Source organism: Sitophilus oryzae, unplaced genomic scaffold (genome assembly GCF_002938485.1).
Source record: "Sitophilus oryzae breed Bouriz unplaced genomic scaffold, Soryzae_2.0 scaffold_1184_pilon_pilon, whole genome shotgun sequence".
In the NCBI taxonomy this organism is placed as follows: Eukaryota; Metazoa; Arthropoda; class Insecta; order Coleoptera; family Curculionidae; genus Sitophilus; species Sitophilus oryzae.
In genome coordinates, this window is record NW_022145820.1 from 2,145,941 (window position 1) to 2,171,918 (window position 25,978).

Genomic DNA, 25,978 nt, shown 5'->3' on the forward strand with positions numbered 1-25,978 from the left:
TTAAAATAATAATTAACTTTCTCATAGATTCTTATTAAATGCCGCCTAATCCAGCAATGATAATCATTACTGTAATTCTGAAATACAAAGACTATATTGTATTGAAAAGAGATGATACAGCATGTATACGTGCTGCGTAAATTAAATATACTATTCTACAGTATTTCCATTCGCCACCTCGTTAACTCGAGGTTAATTTTGGCCTTACAAAGTTTCATTTAAATTAAGTACCGCTTTCTATCTTCGATAAATAAGCGAGATAGGGAACAACCGAATGAAATTCAAATTTTCCTTTGAATGCAAAATTACTTTAGTCGCAATTTCTAACAGAATGCGTACGTCATAAAAGCGAGAATAGTAAAATTGTGCATAATTGGAATATAATAGTGGGTAATAAAATGTAAAACTTATTTAATAATATTGAATATAATCAAAACGAGATCAAATACAAGTCTTAATAAATAGTTTGAAAAGTTACAACACTTTTAAAGTTTCTTCTTGTTTGTTCGTCTAGTAATTTTTATTAATAGCCTATAGAAATTGAAAAAAGTTAAATAAAGTTATTATATCACTTGTTATCATGTTTGCTTTGCAACATGGTAGAGGTTTCAATATTTCCATTTGTTTTTTAAGCACCGCCATTCAAGAACTGAACACCAGGCTAAAAGAGCTAAATGATCAGTCCCAGAAAATAGGCCTTAAAATGAACTTAAATAAGACCAAGATGATGAGCAACATTAGCCATAACATTACGGTAAAAAACGTTGTTATTGAAAACATAGATCTTTATATATATTTAGGTCATAAAATCAAGCTGGGTAAAGAGAACCAGAATGCGGAGATTAAACGCAGGACCCATTTGGCATGGGTGGCATTCGGAAATATGAGTGATATTTTCAAAGATAAAAAGGTGTCCATCAACCTAAAGAAAAAGGCATACGACAGCTGAATCCTATCTGTGCTTATGTATGGCTTAGAAACTATGGCAATTATCCGAGATACAGCAAAACAACTACGAGTTGCACAAAGAGCCATGGAGAGAATTATGTAAGGATCAAACCCGAGAGTTGAAGAGCCATGGAGAGAATTATGTAAGGATCAAACCCATGGAGAGAGAGAACTTTTTGAACTACAAGAAGTGTAGGACGCCTGGTGGGACGACCAAAACGATCAAAATAGCGGCAGGAAGACAATGGATGAGATTGGCTAGAGATCGGGTAGCTGAAAAACATAGAAGAGGCCTATATCTAACACTGGATGGAACCAGGATGAGAAAGAAGAAAAAAAAACATTTTTACCACTTTCCAGCTGACCTTTATCCAGTGAAACCTTAAGAGTTAATTTCACTAGTCCGAAAAAATAGCAAAATAAGAGTTCGACATTTAACGTTTTATGTAAAACTGGCTACGTAGTTTTACACAAAGGAAGAAGGAAATTAAGGATAAAGGATTATACTATATCCGTATTGTAGCACATTTTTAGACAACTTCTTTATTTTTAAGATTTTGATGGGCAAACATCAACAAAATATTCCTTATGTTTGGACTAGATTTTCTCGAAAATAAAGACATAATTAAAAATTCCGTTACAATACGGAAATAGATTGAAGTTTTGTGATTACAGTGATATATAATTTATATGGTTTTGCAACTAATGGCTTAATCAAGCTTATATTTCCTTCGGCCGCACACCCGCTTTACCCGACACCTGAGAGCGACCCGAACAGTACAGCGTAATAGACTCTTAAGTAATAAAAAAAGCTTTCGAATAAAATAACCTAAAAAATGACCGAGATTGATATAAAAATATAATTAGGCTGCAGGCCCAGGCGACATCCGGCGAGGCTTATTCCGTCCTCAACGAGACTCGCCGCGAATTAATCTTCATTAAAAGCGAGTTTGGAAGGAACCACATAACGAACAATTAGACTTTAAACATCTCTGTAGCTGTATCTCCCCTGACGGCTCTCTTATTATATCGTCATTATCGATTCCCCGTCGTGTCGTTGTTACGGCGATGACTGTGTAAGTCCTAAAATCCTAATTGCACAGTCACACCAGGCTCTTTTCACCGTTAATTGGGGCGGAGCCTTACACTGGGGGGCAGTTTTAAATTGATGTTTTTCTTGGGTTCTCTCGCTTCACCGAAGGTCTCGCATCATGGTTTATAATAATATGAAAAATATCGTTTTATTTGCATCGTTTTCGGAGGTTTTATAATTTTATTGTATCGAAATTAAAGACAACAAAAGCAGTAAAACTTATTGATATATTTTTAAACAGATCAATCATTGAAAAATATAAAATATGTCATTTTTCTTGTGTATTTCTCGCTATACTGATAGTATCTTCCAATTTTAAGGTTCCATCTTTAATAAATACTCGAATCGAAGGTACCTGTCGTCGTTTTTTATTTTAGACTACAGCATGCTCCAGTTTTTTGTCGTTAAATGATATACTTGATTTTGTCTTTTCATGGAGACCCCCTTTTTTAATTGAATACAATATAACAAAGAAAATTAATCACTTTTTATACACAGTATCGATTGAGATATAAGAAATTTGTGATTCTCGATTTCTTCGATACTACTTTCCTATTTCAAATTTGATAGAGAATACTTCCATTAAATCCTGGCCACTAAATTTCCACTACAGCGTGATCAAATGATTGTATCCTACCTTAGTGATTTTTTGCATGTAATAGTTTCTTTTGTTATTTATTCTTAATTGATATAGGTATTTTTTTTCCAAGAGTCATACTCATTTCCGATTTTTTTTTTCTTTGTATCTAACCTGATGGATGTTTTTTTTTTGAGTTTCAATTAATAACTCTAACGAATTTGCTGTATTTATGTGTTTGATGATTTTATATCTCCATTTTCCATCAATGAATAAGCGGGAAAAACTAGAAATAAAATAAGTTTTAGCAAATAAAAAACGTTTTAACAAGTTTGTCGAATAAGTAATAAATTTGAATTCTTCTTTTCGTAATTCTTTCCGATTTCTGAATTTATTTAGGTATTATTTTTATTACTACAATTTTAACTATCGGAAACAGGAAATAGCCATCTTATTCGATAATAAAGCGACACTAAAAGCGAACAACTCAGTAATCATCAAGTTGGTCAAAGAATGCCTAAAGAAGCTGAACAAATTAGGCAAAGAAAATACGTCCTCTTTAGTAAAGCATTAAATAATTCTGGTAATTAAATAAAAACAAATATTTAATACTTTACTATCAGAATATAAACGAAAATAAAATAAAAAAGTCTTTGCCCCGACCCGGATTCGAACTCTGAATCGTCGGTTCGTGGTTGGAAACTCTACGCACTGCGCTATGGAGATATGTTCGATTTATATTCAATACTAGAATATAGAGGACTAATAAAAATTTAGGATCTTCTTTCAATGCGCAGTATAGAACACAACGTTTACCGACAGTCAGACGGGCCGCATGCTGTTCTAGAGAGCATAGTAAAAGATATCTCAAAGAGCCAGACGCCTTAAAATAGTTGTTTTCCGACGTTGCTAGCTCTCGTACGATTAGTATCAAGATGTTTTTATTAAATTCTGATATTATTGTTTTGAAAATTTACTAAGTAATGTTCTCACTAAAACTGATGAACCATTCAAACTAACTTTATCTAACCAGCAATTGTACCAAATGATATCGGTTACATGATATGCACTGTAAGCAATAAGCAATTCTTATACTATTCCTCAAATTCCTCCAGTTCCTCTAATTTATATTTGATTTATTTTTAATTCCAATAATTCCAGAATGTCCTTAGATGTCAACTGAAGTGAATTTCAAGAAATAATCCCGTTACAGGTGTAGACATTATTTATAATACAATTTCAGTTGGAACTATTGATTTTATAACAGAAAATTATACAAATATGCCATGATGCACTAAAACATTATTTTATTTAAAAATTATTTAGTTATTTATTTCAAAATAATTATAAAATTTATAATGACAGAATTTTACATCATTTAGAAAAATGTAAAGAAACATAAGTAGTACAAAATTAGTTACAGCTATAAACAAAGGCAAGTTCTGATTTAAAACATAATATTTTTTTGTTGATAATAAATGTAAATATCATTCAAACTTCGATATTTTTTACTTAGTAACATAAACAATGAGTTTCGAACTCGAACCAAACACAAAAATAAAAAAAAATTGCAAGTAACGAAAAGTATCATAATAATTAATTAAAAACCGAAAACCTATTTGGAAGTTTCTGATAAATTTTCATTTACGGAAAGGTAATAAAAATAGAGCGAGATTGAAAAGACAGAGACAGAGCGAAGGAAACGCAGACGGAGCCTACGAGCAACGTATTAAAAAATTAATTAGTTTCGGTAAGTCATTAGGTGGGATCTGGAGAAATTAAAACGGCAGAACAAGATTTATAATTCGGATAACCGAATCGACTTTATAACGAGTTAAATGAAGTATTCCCTTACTTATTAGCGGAAAGGGGTGGAAGAGAGGGACGCTGGAGGTTGGAAAGGGGGTTAAAAAGAGGTACGGCGGGGTGGGGTGGCAAAACTGCCCTATCAGAACCAGTAGGGATGGGACAAATAAAATAAATGTCGATATGATACTCTATTATCTCAATTCTGATACCAATTTGAAGTTTTTTCTTTCTGATTTTTCAGACGATTCAAGAGGAAACTTTTATGATATACAGTAGAACTTCTCTAATTTGGACACGCGCCTAATCATACATTCTCTCATCAACCGGACAACTTTGATATATTTACCTCGTTATTCTGGATGCGAACAAAATTTAAAGGCAAGCTAAAATAAAGCCCGCCTTTTTCTAATTGAAACGAATTATAGCGAACTAGTTGCTGTTGGACGGTGGATGATTATTTTTATTTGTAGACATCTTCCGTTCTCAAAATCCCTATATGACTACGCCATAAATTTCGTTTTCTTCTCATTAAAATCTTAATCACAAGGTATTTATTTGGTCCAAAAAAACAATGTTTCTATGCAAGATATTTTGCTTCTGAAAGAATTAAAAGAGAAAGGTGGCGAGAATAAAAATCTATTCATGTTCTAAAATCTTCAAATTAAATATTAATTTCGCATTTAAAAATTAAATTAAAATATCAGTACTTTTTTAATATACAGGGTGAGTCTTAAATAAGTGCAAATATTTGTAGGGGTAGAATATATCGACCTCAAAAACACGCCTATGAGTTTTTTTCACGAAAAGAAATTGGAATTTTTTAAAAAAATTGGATTTTTTTTTAAATTTTAGTTAAAAATTATAATACATATCTCCATAATATGACAACGAGAGTAGATTAAATTTAAAAGAAAATGTATGGTTCTCAAAATTTAAGCGAAAAATCAAGTAAGAATCTCCGTTATTTTGGACTTATTTGAAAAACGGTAAAGAGAAAATATGTTTCTTTTATCGAGATCTACCAGCCCTAAAAATATCTGCACTTATTTAAAACTCACCCTGTATAATAAGAAATAGATTTTTCTGACGAAATATCCGACAGACATTACTGTAAAACTGGTAAAATTCCAATGAGACTTATTTTAAACACTTAATATTCAGCACATTCTGCTAGCAAAATACCTAGCAGATAACGGGTTAACATGTATTTCAGGCCATATCGATAATTCTGAATAATCGACTTATTCGCCCATTCCTAACAGGCCAATACGAGGGCTAAAATTCAATTCGACTCCGAACGCCGGTAAACATTTTATATATCGCTCTTTTGTTTGGCCAGTTCGTTCAGGTGTCTGGATTAGAAAATAGCGAAAGTCCTGACATGAAGAGGAGGAGGGGAGGTGTTCAGGTTTTGAGGAGTGACGCGATTGAATCGTATCGATAGAATAGAAGAATATAGGACAATGGAGAGCGTATAATTCATATTAGTGAATCAATGAATGGGGTACGAAGGCGGTTAAACGGTTGGTTTAGACGGCTACCGACGGAAGTCAGCTTTGAATGAGTGGTATTTCCATTCAGATCGCAACATTTTATTATTTAATTTAATTAAAGGAAAAATTCCGTGTTTCCTTTTTCATTTTGAGTAATTAATTAATGTTATATAAAAATAAACTGCAATTGAGAGAACTCCCAAACAAAAAGACAATTGGAAATAATTAAATTAGAAACAGACAATTAATGAAATAAAGAAATATAATCTATAAATAAAGAAAAAAATATAAAAAATAAGTAAAAATAGAAAAAACACAGAAATACACACTTACGAAACTTGGATAAAATCAGTCGTTATAACAAGTAAGAGAACTCAAAAAAAATTTCACAAAAACTAACAACACAAAATATCTACAATAATGCTACCAACAGAAATAAGATAATTAAACTATAAAAAAAATAAGAATATAAAATTAGAAATTAAAGACACCAAGACAAAATTAAGCCATATTTATGATGCTTTTCTAAGCATATACAATCCAGTTTTGAGGGAAGGTTTTGAAAAACCTAATTAATTATTACAAGTGTGCTTTAAATTGATTGTTCTGGCTCTATCATTGATATTGTCTTATTTATTATTTTTTTCAATATCAATTTTTAAAAAAGTATTGATTAATATTTTACGATACCCTTTAATTAACTTACAGTTTATTTGATATCATTTAATACAAATATTCTGCATAATATAAAAAAGAATCCGGAAAACACTTTAAAAACAATCATATATAGACTAATACCCATTTGAATACACCCAAATAACATAAAATGATATAATAATTTATTCTGAAATAAAATAAATCTACTACAACAAAATCCCAAGTTTCCTATCCTCACTAATTCTATACTAAACTAAAAATAAATATATGACGCCGGTACCGAATTAGAATAGCCACAGAGTAAAAGAATCGGTCGAAAATAACATAGTTTGATACTTTCCTGTTCATGAAGCATGAAAATATAATAAACAATAATTAGTTAAATGTCGACGAAATTTATACGTGGTAACCTTGACAACAGTTTGGCGTACTATTCACTCGTCAAGGAAAATGATCACAATGTTAAATGGAAAGAAAAATTTTCAAGTACAATTTTCAAATATCAATAAATTTCAAATATCATTGTAACATTTTGTGCTTTCGATTTTGTTTGCTTCTAATTTTTGGAAAGCAGATATCTTTATTAAGATTTATTTTTTTTATTAGATTGTAAAAATAGAAATCATCCGATTTCGTGGGGAAATCAAGTGTAAGTAGGTACATTTTTTCACACGAAAGTATCTTCAAAACATTATTATTTATTTAATTGGGTGTTAAATTATGATGGCAATATAATTTATTTTTAATATTCTTTTACGTGTTCCTTTAGTTTTATGACTTGGTAATGTAGTTCTAAAAAGCAAATATAATAAGTATGATTCACCAGATAATAAGTGTGATTCATTAATGTTTAGTAATTAAGTAATAAATAATTGTTTTGAAAGTTATTTTTAAACGTATTACATTTTCTCGAGTTTTTTTGCAATTACAAGGAGGAGGAAGTAAAATCTTGGCACAATCAATGAATCTGACAATTTTTATTGATGGATTTATTATTATTTCATATATCGCTACATAAATTATAAACTAAATTAACTACTAGGTACTAGAAAATTTATGTTATCTCTAGTAATACCAAAAAATGTTTTATTTTTTGGAGCTCATAAATATACAGGGTGAGTCTTAAATAAGTGCAAATATTTTCATGGGTGGTATATTTCGAACTAACTACTCTTCTGTTTACCGAAATATTTAACAACGAATATCTCTAGAACAAAAAGCGTAAATCTCAAAAACAAAACGGTTTTGTAAAGTGCATTTTCAGGACTACAACACATTACGAAATAAGTAAAAACGATTTTTCAAAATTTTTGGAAAAAATTCGTCGGCACCCCCCTATCGGTTTTGTTAAAAACCGAAATGTCTCAGATTGCAACCAAAATATTCTTACTAATAGTTAATTTTATGTCGAATTGTCAGCCGCACACCATTGTTCAATATCTGTAACAAATTAATTACAGTAAATTTTAAACTTAAATAACTCGGTTATTTTGGACTTATCTGAAAAATGGTAAAGAGAAAATATGTTTCTTTTATCGAGATCTACCAGCCCTGAAAATACTTGGACTTATTTAATACTCACCCTGTATATTTTAAAAATTATCCAGAGTCGAATACAATAATTCTGAATTTCCTGTGGAACAAAGATTTACGTATAATATGTGTGATTACTAAATTAAATTATTTAGCTATGATAACTAAATAAAATGTACCCTTAAACCGTTGATTAAATTCAATCAACGCTTAAACCTTGATTGATATATAAAATTACGCAAATCAATTGCAATACCATCAAAACAAGCTAGGAACTTCTCGCTTCACATCATCATTCTAACGTTATCAGCGGAAATTAAAACTATAAATATGTTTATAATGACACAGAACGCAAGAAAATTCTGATAATTATATAATTTTGTATACGAGTACTTGATTCTATAAATCAACTCTAATTGGAAATGGTAATAAAACACATTTTCTAGCATATAACCCCGGAATCAATTAAATCTAGACCCTAATTCCTAGAGAGAGAACAGAAGGACAATCGACGAGTTTATCAGTGTCGTAGCAACAACAACTATCGGCAAATGGATTTAATTAATAATTAATTTCCGATAAAATATCCAAGGTCGCGCTCTCCTATTACTCTATTTTTAGTAATTATCTCGTCTATGGTTATACAGGAGTCTCTCGTATTATGCGGAGGTTACCGTTCCTTGAAAACATCGTGTACGTAGAAACTGCTTATATTGAAACAAACTTTTTTATCAGTTAAACTTGTAAATGCATAAGTATTATGAAGAACATTTCTAAAAGTATGTGTGTAAATGTTCTTTTTTGAATCATCAAAGACCATCTCCTATGGTAAGAAATTTGTAGAGAATTTTCAGTGTTACTCGTATGGTGTCTATGCTGACTATGTATTCAATTCTTTTTTCAATTTCATTCTTATTTTCCACTTCTTTGAATTCTTCTGTGAGTTGAACAATAGGTTATTCACGTCAGTCTTTTACATCTTTCTGATGCAAATCATTAAATTCCTCTCCAGGCAATTTTTTTTTCTTAAATCATCTTTAATTTGATCTCTGATACAAAGCACCTGCGTGTGGGACATTTATGGCCATATGTGCCCAATACCTATGTTGCTCTTTCTCATAATATGTTACAACAAATCGCACCTCATTGATTTATTCTCGTGCTGCAAACATGTATAAGCAAAACATAAATATAGCCTGTAGAATGGGAGTTTCCTGCAATAAATACAGCAAACAATACACAAACTAAATTTAAAGAAGAGAGAAAGAGTCGAGAAGAGAGACTAAAGAGAGTATTAAAAAAAAGTATAAAAAAGACTCAAATTTTTTATACTTCTTTTTAATACACAAACTACACAACTACAGTATACCACAACATATTTACTATTCTCTGGTCACCTGCTGCGCCTGTTCCTGTGCACATGCCAGCAGTCAGAGCGCCAGTCACAATCGATTTTAAATGAAATTGCAATGAAGCCTAGAACCCGTCTTCAATATCACAGTCTATATTCAATATCTAAGCAGGTATACAGATTTCCATACAAATGATTGTAAGTCGGCAGCCTTGGTATTAACCACAAAATACAATGGCAATAACAATCTGTACTAGATATGTAAAACATCTTTTTGATAATCATGTTATGAACTGGTATTAGTATTAATATTACTATAAACAACTGCTGACAACGGATAACACAGGTGGGAAAATCAGTGGTTAGCTGATAATATATTATTTTATACCATATTTGGTTACTTTATTTCCGTGGTCTGTATTTTAATGCACACAACAGAGATCAATAAGTATGACCAGTTGACAGACAGAGGGGCAAATAAAAAACGGCATACAGTATTATCGGATCGTATAGCACTTTAAAAACTTTCATGTATGCTACTGAAATTAAGATAGTAGATCTAAGCTATTTAAAATGCTCAATTATGTAGCTTGAAAACGTGAAAACTCCTTTAAAACTAGTTAAGAAATATTGCTAGTAATCGTATTTTAAGATGTAAAGCTGTTCTAAAATTACGCACGGTCGCAGCTACACGCCATAAAACCGATAATATTTGCACTAAATTCAAAAAGCTGTCAATTTTGACTTTAGTTATTAAACTAACAAATATAACTGTTTGTCTTTGTAGTTTTGCCAGCAACACAACATACTTCTGGGACCAAAGCTTAATAAGAATATTTTACAGTTGTTGCAAAATAAGTAACTAATTGTGAAAATTAAAGATCCAACCAAAGAGGCGTCTTAATAAGGATCTATTACAGTTGTAAAAAGACTAACAAATTGTGGAAATTATTGAGGAGGTGTGAAATTATCAACACAACTTTTCTCTCTTTTTCATTCATTTGATATTTCTGTATACGAATTTTTTTTTTCTATAAATCAAACTTAACAATACATTTTCTAGCCATATAGAGTCCCAAAATCTATTATACCTAGGCTCTAATTCTCCTAGAAAGAACAGAAAACAATCGACGCGTTTATCAGTGTCGTAACAACAACAGCAACTATCGGCGAATGGATTTAATTAATAATTAATTTCCGACAAAATAACCAAGGCCGCGTTCTCCTATTTATTATTATTTATTTTTTTGGTAATTATCTCGTCTATGGGGTCTATTAGCCGGGTCCCAATTAGATTCGGGCACGATGGCAGCCTAATTATGAGCTATCGTTCGAAAAATAATTAGATAAGAGTGACGGAGGTTGGGGGGGGGGTGGGGAGAGGTAGGCAGCTGTCGCTTAATCACCTCCAGGTCTATAACGAAGGTATTTATGATAATTATTAAGTGTTAATGGCGGTGTAGTTTGGTTCTGTAGTATTCTATATATGGAAGAAAAGTGATAATGATTCGTAGTTTTTAATTAATGATTAATTATAATTAATATTACACTTCTTTTCAAAAAGTATTTAAGATATGCATTTTCTGACATATCTACGTCAGATTTTGGATTTGACTAATGTGGCATTAACGGCCATACTATTTCGAAGGTTTGTCATAGATAGGAACTTTATACCCCCTCGGGGTCTTTCACCTTGACGTGGTGAGTGGGGCTCAGTAACCTTCAATGTCCAGGGAGCGATGCCGGCGGTAGCGTAGCTACTGGTAGGGCCACCCTTGCTGGTAAGGTCTCGAAGTGACGAAGGTGAAGCTAAGAAAGACCACAACGGTGCAGTGTCTGACCCAGAGTGGGCGGCTGCCAACAGCGTCTGATCCATAGTGGGCGGCTGAACTTACGCATCAGGAAAGCAACGGGAAACTACCTGATGTATGAGACCTTTCCCCAGGATTATCATTATGGCTGAAGAATTAAAAAACGGCCCCGAGTACGGGCGCCCCTTAAATGGGGCAGGGGTGCAGAAGAATCTCCCGTTCGGCCACAATTGACCTTAAATCTAAACTTAAGATAGGTACTTGGAACCTACGTAGTCTATACGAAGTGGAAAAACCCATAACACAATACAGGAGATGAAAAGACTCGATATCCCGATCCTAGGGGTTAGTGAAATGCGCTGGCCAAACCCGGTAAATGCAACATAGAAGAACATACTGTGTACTACTCAGGAGAGGACAGTAACTATCATATCAATGGTGTTGCTTTTATAGTTTCCAAACATGTCGAGAAGTGCGTTAAATCCGTGTGTTACGTTTCTGATAGGGTCATTATGTTACAACTGAACTCGAGACCTGTTGACATCAACCTTATTCAAGTATATGCACCAACCTCAGTCAGTGACGAGGAGGAAATTGAAAAATTCTACGATACCATCAAGAGCGTCACTGACAAAATCAAGAAGAAAGATATTACCATTATTATGGGAGACCTCAACGCCAAAGTTGGCCAAGGTAGAGAGGATAAGGTCGTAGGTGACTTTGGACTCGGTATACGTAATGAGAGAGGAGACCGATTTGTTGAATTCTGCAGGGATAATAATTTGTGTATTATGAACACCTTCTACAAACTCCCGAAGAGAAGGCTCTATACTTGGAAACATCCATCAGATAGTCCAGAGAAACCTGTCAGAAATCAGATTGACTATATCACCATCAATGAACGTTACCGAAACTCAGTACAGGCAGTCAAAACTTTTCCTGGAGCCGATGTCCCTTCAGATCATGTCCTCCTAGTAGCGAGGTTCAAGCTCAGATTAAAGAAAGTCGAAAGAAAACAACCGTCAAAAAAGTTAAATGTCGACTATATACGGGACAATCACGAGGTAATTATGAACACTCTGGAAAATAAGTGTGAGGAAAAAATACTTGACTGCAACATTGAAGACCACTGGAATAAGTTTAAAAATATAGTATCAGAAACAACATCTAATATACCTATAGCCCAACAGAAGAAACAGAATTGGATGAATGACGATATTCTGCACCTAATGGAGGAAAGAAGATCATTTAAAAATCAAGACCAACAAAAGTACCAACTTATTAATAAAGAAATTCGGAAGAAAATACGAGCGGCAAAAGAGGCATGGTTTGTGAATCAATGTAAGGAGGTTGAAGAGTTACAGAAGAGACATGATACCTTCAACTTACATAAGAGGGTTAAAGAGTTAACGGGTGTGAATACCAACAGAACTCATAACCTTGTTGACAAGGATGGTAATCTCATTGTAAATGACATTGATAAACTGAGAAGATGGAAAGAGTACATCGAAGAATTGTTTGATGACGAGAGAATAGAAAATGTGATACAACAATGTAATACAGGCCCTATGATAACAATGGGTGAACTAGAGAAGGCTATAAAAACAGCAAAAAATAGAAAGGCAACGGGTCCGGATGAAATACCATCGGAAATACTCAAATGTCTCGATATTAAAGGAAAACAGTCGCTACTATCGCTTTTTAACAAAATATACGAATCCGGAGTTATACCAACTGACTGGATCAAGTCAACATTCGTAATGATCCCCAAAAAGGGAAACTCTAGGAAGTGCTCTGATTACAGAACTATCAGTTTAATGAGCCACGTCCTAAAAATTTTCCTTCGAATTATACATTCAAGAGTATATGCCAAAATAGAGGAACAAATTAGCGAGACACAGTTCGGATTCCGCAACAATCTTGGAACTAGAGAAGCACTTTTTTGCATCCAAGTCCTTGTTCAAAGATGCAGAGATGTCGATCACCCTGTCTTTATGTGCTTTATTGATTTCGAAAAAGCATTTGACAGGGTAAAACATGATAAATTGGTTGCGATTTTACGGGAAGTGGGCATTGATGATAAGGATCTCCAAATAATTAGAAACCTTTATTGGAATCAGCAGGCAAGTGTTAAAATTGGCAAAAATACCTCGGAAACAATAGCAATCCGTAGAGGTGTGCGACAGGGATGCATTATGTCGCCACTACTTTTTAATCTTTACTCTGAATTCATCTTCAGGGAGGCGCTCGAGGAAATCGATGGCGGTGTCAAAGTGAATGGAGTTAATGTCAACAACTTAAAATATGCTGACGATACCGTTTTGTTAGCCAGTAGTCCGGAAGAACTGCAGTTGCTGTTGGATAGAGTTACAAGTACATGCGATGAGTATGGGTTAAAACTTAACACTCAAAAGACTAAGCTTATGACCGTTAGTAAACATCCTATAAATCCGATACCAATAACAGCTTATGGAGTCGACCTTGAGCAAGTTGATAATATCACCTACTTGGGCTCTAACATTAATAACGATTGGGATATGAGCAAGGAAATCAAGCAACGTATAGAGAAAGCTAGATCGGTATTCTATCGGATGAAGAAAGTGTTATGTAGTCGAAATATTAACATAGAACTAAAGTTAAGACTTACAAGATGCTACATATTTTCCACTTTACTTTATGGGGCGGAAAGTTGGACACTCACAGAGACATTGCTAAAGAAACTCCAGGCTTTTGAAATGTGGGTGTATAGGAGATTGTTGCGGATAAGTTGGGTTGACAAGGTTCGTAATGAGGAAGTTTTGAGTCGCTTGTCCAAACAACCCGAAATAAATAAAAACATCAAGATCCGGAAGTTAGAATATTTTGCGCACGTTATTCGACACCCTGAACGATACAACGTCCTCATTTGATTATGCAAGGTAAAATAGAGGGTAAGAGAGGACCTGGTCGTAGACGCACATCGTGGCTTCGAAATTTGCGGGATTGGTTCCAAAAATCAAGTGCAGCACTCTTTAGGGCTGCTGCCAACAAAATTATAATAGCCAATATGATAGCCAACGTTCGTTGAGGACATGGCACTCGAAGAAGAAAGAAGGAACTTGAACTTCAGCCTTAGATACAGAATGGTGAATTGCTATGTCTAGACTGATCTCTTATATATAGTCTGGAGGCAGGACACTGAAAATAACAACTATAAACATAATTGAAGCCTTCGAAATGTGGACCCGTCGACGAATGCTGAGAATGTCCTGGATCGACCGAGTGAGAAATGGAGACATTCGCAGAAGAACGTGAACTCTCCGAAATCTCCTCCAAGAAGAGAAAAGTAGCCTATTTAAGAGACACATCCTACGTGGACAACGCTATCACTTTCGGCATCTAATCCTCCAGGGCAAATTCGAAGGAGGCAAAAGTAGAATAGAAAACTATCCTGGTTTCGAAATATACATCATTGGACATGCATACAGGACTTCCAACTCTCTTCAGTTAATAGAACCATTTGACGAGAAAGAAAAAGATGAACGACCTGTTTTCAATTCTGCATGGCATTGTATTAAGTCTCGTGTCGTAAAAATATTCTATTATTATAAATATCTATATATTTTTGAGAATGAGTTCATATAGATAATCTTAATCACTTGATACTTTTCAATATCTTGTCCCTCTCTTACTAGTGGACGTTAGGCCTCCTCTAAATTTTTCCAGTCCTCTTGTGTTTTGGGCTGTTCCAATTTGTTATCCTTTTCAAGTTGTCTTTCCATTGGGTAGGAGGTCTTGAACGGTTTCTTTTATCAGGTCTCTACTCAAGGAATTTCTTACTCCATATCTCGTCTCTACATCTGGCGGTATATCCTGCCCGCATCCAGTTTTTTCTGCTATACGATTGACCATATCATCCACCCTAGTTCTTCTACGAATGTCGCCAATCCTTACTAGATTATTTGAAGACAATCTAATTTAAGCATTGATCTTTTCAATAGTCTTTATGTTAGGGAGAGCGCCCACCAAAGTGACGTAGCATATGACGTTGCACATACATGGCAATGATATGGCAATAGCGTTGCATGATTTTTCAGGAATAGCATATATTATAAGTGATGTGGCAGTGGCGTAAACATGTCGTCCTCAGAGGATGAAGATTTGTTAGCAGTTGTAAACCTAATCAATATCAACCAAAATTATCCCAAGCGTCGCTATTTGAAACAACCCGTGCACAGGAACCTCCATTGATTATATTTCAAGAAATTATCCATGAAAGTACAAAGAAAACCAACATTACTGTAATTTATTATTTAAGCACCACACCGTCAATTAACAATAAGGAAACAATACAACTAAATTGCAACCTAGCGAATTCTTATTCGGAATAATCCATTATTGCAATGATAAATTTAAATTGAAAACAGTCCAGACGACTTAATAAATAATTTTCCCGATTAAGAGCCATCTAAGTAGTTCGGAAACTTTTCCTTTTAAACTAACTTCTTTAAATGGAAGAAATAACGTATAGATAGCTAGACAGATTGAATAATGAAATGAATCCACTTAGAGATTTGTTTACTAACAATTTGTCGGGAACACGAAATACATTTCGCACTCGGAAATGTCTGCATGCAGTCGGATCGAACTAAATTTAACATTGATTTGGTGCCAGTATATCCTTGAAATGCGTCCAAAAATTTAACAACAATGATTTTAACGAAAGTAGAATGTAATAGATACTCGTATTATTTGCAGGAAATGAAAGCAATGAAAATGTTATATGATAAAAAATAAATATGATGCTTGTATATAATATTATTATCGATTTTTGTGTATTTATCCAAAAGTTTTTTTAAAATAAATTCTGTTAAATTTAACAATAATTCGTGGATACATTATCTTATGATATCAAATAAAAGTCTATTCAATAATATACAGGGTGAGTCTTAAATAAGAGCAAATGTTATTAGGGGTAGTATATTTTGACCCCAGAATTGAGTCTATGATTTTTTTTTTGCCAAAAAAAGGTATTGAAAATTGGATATACAAATTTTGATATACATATTTGCCTAACGAACAAAAAAATGCTTAACGTTTCGGAAAGTTTACCTCTTTCCGTCGTCGGAAGCAAAAAAATACAAAGAATAAAGAAAAAAAACTATTTAAAATATTTAAATTCAACTATTCGAGAACACTTTAGTTTTTTAAAACAGATACGTCTACAAAAACCGTTGACGTTCTGTTAAAATGACATTATATCAAGTTAAACTTCAAAATTAACAATTACTACCTTTAAAATCAAAGAAGCAATTGCCATACATTACTAACATCTACAGATGCATGAGCAATACATTTATTTTTATTTGATTGTATTAAAAATCCTCTTTTATTTTTCTTTTAGAGGATATCACTTCTTTTATTAGAATTTTGACGTTATTAAAATTTATTCTGTGCCCTGTGTCCCATGAATGCTGACAAATCTTAGATTTGTGAAAATCTCCCTTTCTTAAATAATCTTTATGTCCTTTAATTCGAACATTTAAAGGTCTAGATGTTTCACCAACGTAAAATTTAACGCATTCACATGGTATTTTGTATATCATACATTTCTTGTTTGTTGTTCTGTATTCGTTGGTTTAGTATGTGATAAAATGGATCTAAGTGTATTTTGTGTTTTGAAAGATGTTCGTATATTATATTGTTTTCCTATCCTTTATTAAATAATTTAGTCTACTACCTACATATGTTGCCATACCATACTATCAGAATTTTATGTTTTTAACAGAACTTGAATATCTTCTACAAAAAATAATAGAATATAGTGTGAATCTCAGGTAAGGGCACTAATAACCCATATTTAATAAATTATTTTTATAGCTAATGATGGAGAGACTATAATTTTGTAATATTAATATTAAATTAGTTCATTCTACAATGTGGCAAATAGAAAAATTAAATTGTATTATTTCCACATTAAAATATAATTATTATATAACATGATAGAATAATGTATTCATTAATTGTATATTTTAATCGGGATTTATATAAATTAATTTGTTTACACTTAAAAATCGATTTAAGCTGAAAACTACATGTATGTATAACAAATTAATAAAATTTTACATATTTATAACTAAATATTATGTTGGTTAACATTTTTTAACTGTAGTAATTAGCAAACACGAAAAGGCTGAGCAGGCTTAGTATATGAATACTTCTATCAATTATTTATTTATTGACATGTGTACCAAGTGATTATTGACGTATTATTATTAATATCACTGAATAAAACGATATAGTATGCTCTAGAAATAGCTTTTATGTAGTACCTAATGATCTAGAAAAAAAAAATTATTCCCATGAGGATGACATGTTGACAAGACCGAGATTTAACTGTTGCTGTTTGAATAAAATTCTGTTAATTTTATCAACATATTTATTATGTTACCTTAATAGTACATGCATTTTAAGATTTAATTGATTATTTTATGGCGATCTTTGGAGATTAATGCCATGAGAGTTGTTTTTTCAATTGATTCAAAGGTATTAAGTCATGTCTGATTATTATAACAAGACGTAGTAACAAAGTGGCTCACCCTTATAACTTTTTTATTTTTTCAAATAAAACAACGAGATTTGGTATGTTAGTATATGACATAAATTGGGATTGATTGACGTATTCAATTGTTTTCGGTCACTTCCGGTTTCAGCGGAAATGACTACCACTTTTGATTTTTAAATGGCACCCCCGGTATTTTTTTTACTTTCTTCGATAGAAAATGATACTCTGAATCGAATGACATCATATGTCAACTTTTGACATTTTCGCATATGATTTATTTGAAATTGTAACATGCGATTCATAACGACAATTTGACTCGAAATACCAAGCGTGTGGTACGAAATTATTCGTAAAAAAAATTGAGATATGATACGATTTGTGCATCCTTTAACCGGCCAGGACAAGACACTAAAAACATTAGACGATCAAATCTATTTTTCCAAAGCTCCTTGAATAAAAATTAGTGGTTTTAACACAGCCATTGGCACTTGGCACTCTAGATTGAAATGTAAAATACTATTTATTTTGAGTGACTATGTCAAAAGTTGACATGATATGTCATTCGATTCAGAGTGTCATTTTCTATCAAATAAAGTAAAAAAATATTGAGAGTGCCATTTAAAAAATCAAAAGTTGTGATTGTTAGTAATTTCTGGTTAAACCGGAAGTGACTGAAAACAATTGACATAAATCAATCCCAATTTATGTCGTATGCTAATATACCAAATCTCGTTGTTTTATCTGAAAAAATAAAAAAGTTATAGAGGTGAGCCACTTTTGAGACGCACCCGGTATGTGGATATAAATAAAATATTTAAATATATGAAAAAAATCTACTTTTTACGTTTGGCAAGAAGCCAAAAACCTCAAAAAATGGTCAGTGAGACATATAATATGATAAAATTCGATTATAAGAGCCATCAAATTCACGCGGGATGGAACAGACTTTTAAAATATACCCATATCATTCATAAAAGTATCATTCAAATCACAGAATTTAATAGAGGAGATATTGCTAACAGGTATTTCTCTAATAAAATATTAACTAACTTGAACCTATAATTGATGACCAAAGAAAGATAAATTTAACACATACCCTTTTCAATTTCAAGCCACGAACATAATTTCAAATCTTACAAAGTGTTTCTTTCGGCCGTATAGACAAACCGAGAGTTACAGTTTAAAGTTTCTAGGTAAACCACTTAAAGTCTGTTATTAGGCGGCACAAATTACATGGTAGAAACGCGTAGGTAGGCCGATCCGTAGTCCGCAAGGGGCTTTTCCGACCACCCCTGCAAAGCAACGCCTGTCTTTGTTAAAAGATAAAAATATCCGGTCCGGGTTCGGGTTGTAAACGCACCAATAATCATAAAAAGTTCTTCAACAAACGGATACCTCTTGTAATACAAGATGCGGTGTTGTCGGATTTTATTAAAAAGCCTTTTAAGTTTGTAGATTTATGGTTCTATGTTTTGGTCCTCGTCTGTTTTGGGATAAAAATCCTAATTTGTTTGCAGAATTAGGTACATCCCACCTAACACGGGACACTGTTCTAATTGTTACAATTTTGGCTAAAACTTTATACATTCTAAACTCCCAGCACAAAATTCCGCCACCCTAATATTTTGGCTAAGTTTGATGTTTAGTAACTTTTTAATTTGTAATCCGATTTTTATGATTATGGTATCAGTGTGAAGATAAATTTATTGGCATTATTTTTTATTATTTTAATGACAGACAACATGAAAATATTTTGTATTTAGATGTAAAATAATTATTACATTATTGTTATTTTATCTTTTGCACAACACAACTGGCTTGCGTTCTCTGGAACGCTCGAACGATTCAAAATTCAAAAGTTACCTAACGAAATATAAGCGACGTGGCTGTGACGTTTTAGAGGAAATAACTATAGTCTGGGATATAATTAGCCCCCTTTTGGCGCTAAAACCCCATAAATCGTCGGTTAAACTAGTCGCTGGCGGTCGCACTAAAAATTTCCGTTGTTGCGTCGACGGCACGTTGATAAATTTTGCATATTAAAAGCAATAAATTATCATACATTACTCTCTCTCTAAGCTCTATATAAGCAATATTCCATTACAATCACTGTTTCAATAAGGGCCGTACGATTTATTTCGCCGGGGCGAAGGGTCGGCCACTAACTGGTGCAGAGACGAACTTAGAAGATTCGTAGAAAAATTACGAAGTACGGAGACCAAATTTCAAGAATCGTGATCTTAAAAGTTAAATTTTCACATTATTAATGTCGTATTAATAAGTTTCCATAATATCATCATCATTCTCGACTTATTCAACCATTTCCAATTATGGTGTAGCTCCCTCACATATTTAGATACTCTTTTTGTAGATGGGCTCATTGTCGTCTATTGTTGGCTATGCGGGCCCAAGTTATCCCTGCTAATTTCCTAATATCATGGTCCCATCTCAGGTTTGGTCTTATTCTCGGTCTCTTAATTCCTAATTCCATGCTGTAATTTCTGTGATCCATCTATTGTCCGTTCTTCTTGCCAGGTGTCTTGCCCATTGCCACTTAAGGGATTTCATTCTGATGATATCTATTACCTGGGTCTTTTGTCGTATCAACTCTATTCTTTTACGGTCTTCCTTGGTTATTCCAGCATGCTTCGTTCCATTAGGCGTTGTGCGACCTGCAGTTTCCTTATGATGTCCGCTTTTAAGTGTCCAGGTTTCGCATGCATTTAGAAGTCATGACTGGTAGTACACATTGGTCGAATGTTTTCCTCTTTAGATATGGCATTCTAAATTAGAATATGATTGAGTTTATTCCATACGCCATGCTTACTTAATTCTTATGTTGATTTACATAATATATGATAAAGTATTTGCAAAGATAGTCAAATTGGTTTGGGACTTTTGAGAAGATGATGTCGAGTATGGAACCAGGGCCAAAAAAAGATCCCCAAACAATCTAAAAATCATGTTCAAAAAATCAAGTGATTTCGGAAACCCTTTATTTATACTTAAAAATTTAGTTTTAAAGTTATTATTTGTTTTGAAAGTTACCTAACAACTGGATACCTCACTTATATCTTGTTGAAATTTCGAGAGACTTGAACACTTAGCTAATTCCCATATAAACAAGGATGATTTTTATATAAGTACCTATATATATTTGCAACTTTTAGAAAATACAGATAGGGCTGGAACTTTTAGGGTCACAACAGTAAAATAAAACACTCATTCATTACAATACAACATTACTTTTAACAGGGGCGCGCGGTTCGCTAACCATGTTAGTATCATCAGCGGATGATTAAAACTTTCCTACGTTTTAGTTTACTAAATTTAAAATAGTATACAGGTGACTTTTCGACCCCAGAAACACGTCTATGATTTTTTTTGGGGAATTTTTTTTTATTGGAATTTAAAAAAAAAATTGTTTTTTTATTTTTAAGTTTTTTTATTTTTAAGTTAAAAAACATAATTTCTTGATAATTTGGCAACATAGGTAGTAGATTAAATTTACAATAAGGAAAACCCAGGAAAAATCCAGTGTTTCTAAAAATTTAAACAAAAAAATATATTTTTTTTAATTTTCGAAGTTAAATAACTCGATTATGTTCGACTTATTTGAAAAACGGCAAAGAAAAAATACGTTTCTTTTATCGAGATCTACCAGCCCTGAAAATATTTGCGGTTATCTAAGCCTCACCCTGTATATAATTCAGATTGGAACTCCACATGTTTATATCCATAGTATACAATCATGTGTATACAATTATTTTAACTACAACATTCGTAGGACCCGAACATGCACTTATTCCCAAAAATTTACAGACAGAACATCTATATGAAGAGTCAAATTTGTGTAAAGTCAAATCTCTAAAGTTTTAATGTTCATTGGGGGTTGGAACCTGTGGTGTTACGGTAGCAAAATAAAATAGTGTAAAATTTTGGTGAATTATAATATAGTTCACAACAATACACCAATACTAGAAGCGGTTTCGTAAACTATGTTAGCATCATCAGTAAATCAGTTTTTTTAGTCATTTACTGATGATGCTAATACAAAACAAATATAATATAATAATAATAGCTCCCCTGTATAGCATTAGGACGCCTTGAGAGTAGCAAAGGCAACCATACTAGAGCCGTTCGGTATGCAAGGAAGGTAATGTGACTATCATTACGCTTCAACCGCCTATTATTACCTCAGGATTGTGAATCCCAAATACTCATTTAAGGCTGAGTTGACCTAGGTACCTAAACTATTTCTATTTTATTAAAAATAGTCGGCTGCTGAAATGCCGGCTGTGGGATTCGAACCCGCAACCTTTGAATTGGGAGACGAGAGCTGTAGTACCTCTACGCCACCGGGCACCTACAAATATAATATAATATATATAATACAGTTAATACAGTTAACATAAGACGTGTCCAGTGTAATAAGTAAAGTTGTATTTTGATGAAATGGTGCTTTATCTATATCTTTATCTTTTATAAAGCTTAGATTCCTCTCTAAGCTTTTATAAAAACCAATTACATTGAGTAGCTTGACTGTTAACCAAACGGGTATACGTAACTTAATGATTTCTGATGAAGTAACTTTTTATGGATTACCGTATATAACTTAAAATGGATAAACCTAATCTCAAACGATAAAATTGTATAGTAGTTACACTTAACATCATTTATTTAAATTCAAAGGAAAATTGTTGTTCCTCTACATTTCTGGATAACGTCTCTCGACCCTTTTGTCAATGGACATACCTTACAAAAATTAGGAGATTAATTTTATGATTTAAATTAATTTATACATGCTTTGAAACTTAACAGTAAAGTGTCTGTCTGAAATATTCCAAAGCACAAACGCAATTTCATTAAGCTTAACACCCTTTTATTATCTACCGTTCTCAAAAAAAAATCTATCTAACACGATATTCCATTAGGGGATAAATGCCGAGTCCGACCCTGTCTCCCTTCGGCTAGGAAACCATACGGGGAGGGTTGGCCGAGACGTATTATTATATTATTTTTTCGAGCCGGGAAGGGACGGTCGAATAATTATATTTCACGAAGGGAGAACATAATTAGTTTTTAAAATTCCCCGTTGTCGGGGTAAAGTAAGCGACGCCGCTGGCTGAGGGGCGGCAGTGAGAGAACGTAAATTCGACACTTAATTGGTTTACACCTAAAATTAAGCCACAGGTAATTTTACACGTTTTTTTTTCAATTTCATGGGCCGTATAAATTAAATTAAATGCGGGCCGTAAGTTATATTTAATGACATTTATTGGAAAAAGTGTATTAATGAGCTTAAGAAATTACCATAAACAATTAAAGAGTTTAAAAACCAAAAGGGTGAAACTTAAAATATTTGTTGTCATGAAGGAAATTTTATATATACTGGGTAGTCCGAATTGTTACCAGAAAATTTCCGCAATAAATTCTGCAGATAAAAATGGTACTTTTTTTTTTTGAGATACAGGGTGTAGACATTTCATTTTTATTTCGATTTTTTCCAAATAATTACTGAAGTAACGTCAATATTTAGATGAAAATTAATGTATGGGAGTTTTTTGACATAAAAATTTTGATTTTGATGTCAATATGGGCGCCACCTACGTATTTTTAACTGGTTTGAAGAATAATAACTTTTCGTCCGTACCTGTATAAAACTACAGAGTAAAAAAATATACATTTTTGACGCTTTTTAAGTTGAAAAAATCTCTTGGTGAAAATTGCTACGAGTAATGGTTCGCGAGATATTTGGAATCGAAATTATCAATACCTGTCATCATTGACATAAATTAAACATACTGACCAAATAGTTATTACACTGAAATCATAAATTTGAAATGTTTTTGTGCCAAAAGTTCAACAGAAACGGCTTTCTCTTCATTTTTTCAAAGAAAAATTTATGATTAATTTAAAAAAAATAAAAAGTTCCCAAATTAATCGTTTCAATCAAATAACTATCTACTCAACATGTTTATTTTTTGTCAATAATGACATCTATTGACTATTTCCATTCTAAATATCTTGAGAACTGTTGCTCGTAGCCATTTTATCAAGAGACATTTTTTACGTAGAAAATCACGGAAGTGTAGTATTTTGTCACTCAGTAATTTTATACAGGTACGGTCGAAAAGTTACTATTTTTCAAAACAGTTAAAATACATGTAAGTGGCGCCCCCTACAAATAGGAGTCATATTGACATCAAACTCAAATTTCTCATGTCAAAAATACTCCCAGACACTAATCTTCATCCAAACATTCACTTTACTTCAGAAATTATTTGGAAAAATCGAAATAAAAACGAAACTCCTACACCCTGTATAAAAATGTATATACACATATAAACTTAATTTTATGTGCAAAATATACTGTTAAAATTTCCCGAATACAATTCGGATCACCCTGTATAGAATAACGCCCCAGTAATGGATTATAAAGTACTTAAACTCATAAACTTTAGACTAAAAAAAATTACAACACACAATAATGTAGTCTGTTCAACAAAAGAATACATGACAGAGACAGCCCTGTCTGTCATTTTAAACACACGTAAATTGCATTATCTGTATTTTTTTAAATTCCTCCTTTATAGAGAATTACATTAACATTCTCAATATCCAAAGTCAGCTGAAACATAAACTTATCGGATCATATCAGTTATTAAAAGATGACCTTATTAAAGTAACTTATTATTGTGGTCCATAAATGGTTTGTATAAAGGAAAAGAAGAATAACTTATATTCTTACTTTTTGGTATAAACATCATTATAGAAAACAATAATAAATATGAATGTAATAAGACACAATGTGTATCCATAATAATCTAAAGTAACTGGTAGTTTTCATAGCAAAGATAATTAGAAAATTAATATTTTATATATAGCGCTCGCTAATGATCTTAGTAAACATCATATTGTTGTCTCATGTTTCTTGATATACATTTCGGCCAAGGCTGTAGAGGAAACTTAATTAATTAACATCAAAAATTAATTATATTCATTAAATCTCAACTAATTAATATGAAAAAAGTTACGAACATCTAATGAGAGAAGCGAGCTTTTATATTAACTAGTGCGCTATTTTCTTTTCATTAATTAATTAAGAGTGTATATTAACATAGTAACATTTTATAAAATATATATGTATTGTAATATTACTAGGAAAAAACTAAATGAGAACATATAAAACACTTTAAAACATATAGAAATAAAAGTCAATTTCAACAGAGAGACAACGACAGTTATTGTCCGTAGTTTGAATTCTAAAGAAAATAGCTTTTTTTGTGAATTTTTGGATGTCGTCCATTAAATATATTTATCTACTTCAGTGAGTTAAGAAGCTCTTAACTCACGCATTTTGAGTGAGTTAAGAGCTTCTTAACTCACGCATTTTCATTACCGCACTCCTTGTTTAGATGACTACCAAAGAGAAAAAAATATTTTGTAAAACATTTATTTTGCACTAAATTGGAAAAATATGTTATGAGTACCTTTTCATTTCCATAGTTGTGTAGTTTTTTTTCGGTGCACCATTTTTCATACCTAGAGTATGTATATTCATACTTCTGTTTCGATCTTGCTGGAAACAATCCAGAAATGGCTCTGAATGCCTCTTCTTCAATGTCAGAGGGAATACTTTCCGAATCGCTCATTTTTTAAACTAGTGACATCAATATTATTTACAGTCGTATTGACATTGCCATGCATGGTGTTATTTGAACAAAGGTATTAAGGTAATTGACTTTTAGAATAGGTATATAGTTAAGTACAATAATTTTTAAAATTCGTTGTGTGTTTTTATAGTTAGACGTAGATAATATATTGTACAATACACGTGAGTTAACTCCATTAAAATACTTTCACACGCGTATCTTAATGATGCTGTTGACTCACTTGTATCGTAAATATCTATTAACTTAGTATTTCCAGCTATTTCAATCATTCTTGTTCGCTATGTATGAATAAAACATTTTTCCAATTTTTTTCAAACAACAAAATGATAAATTTAATAATGTAAAAATACGGTTTCCACCGAACAATTTTATCGAAGTTGAGCTCTAGCTACCAAGCACAAGACCTTCTCTCATTGATCCTCGCCCAGGTGGGACCATCGCAAAGGTCGATTCGAAATTCCAGTGACATTTACTACCTGAGAAGGG

General features: G+C 32.4%; 1 protein-coding gene across 2 annotated transcripts in view; it reads right to left on the reverse strand.

Moving 5' to 3' along the window:
* The window catches only part of LOC115891525 (LIM domain only protein 3), a 147,285-nt gene that overhangs the window by 94,917 nt on the left and 26,390 nt on the right, over positions 1-25,978 (reverse strand). The gene's annotated exons all lie outside the window — the stretch shown is intronic.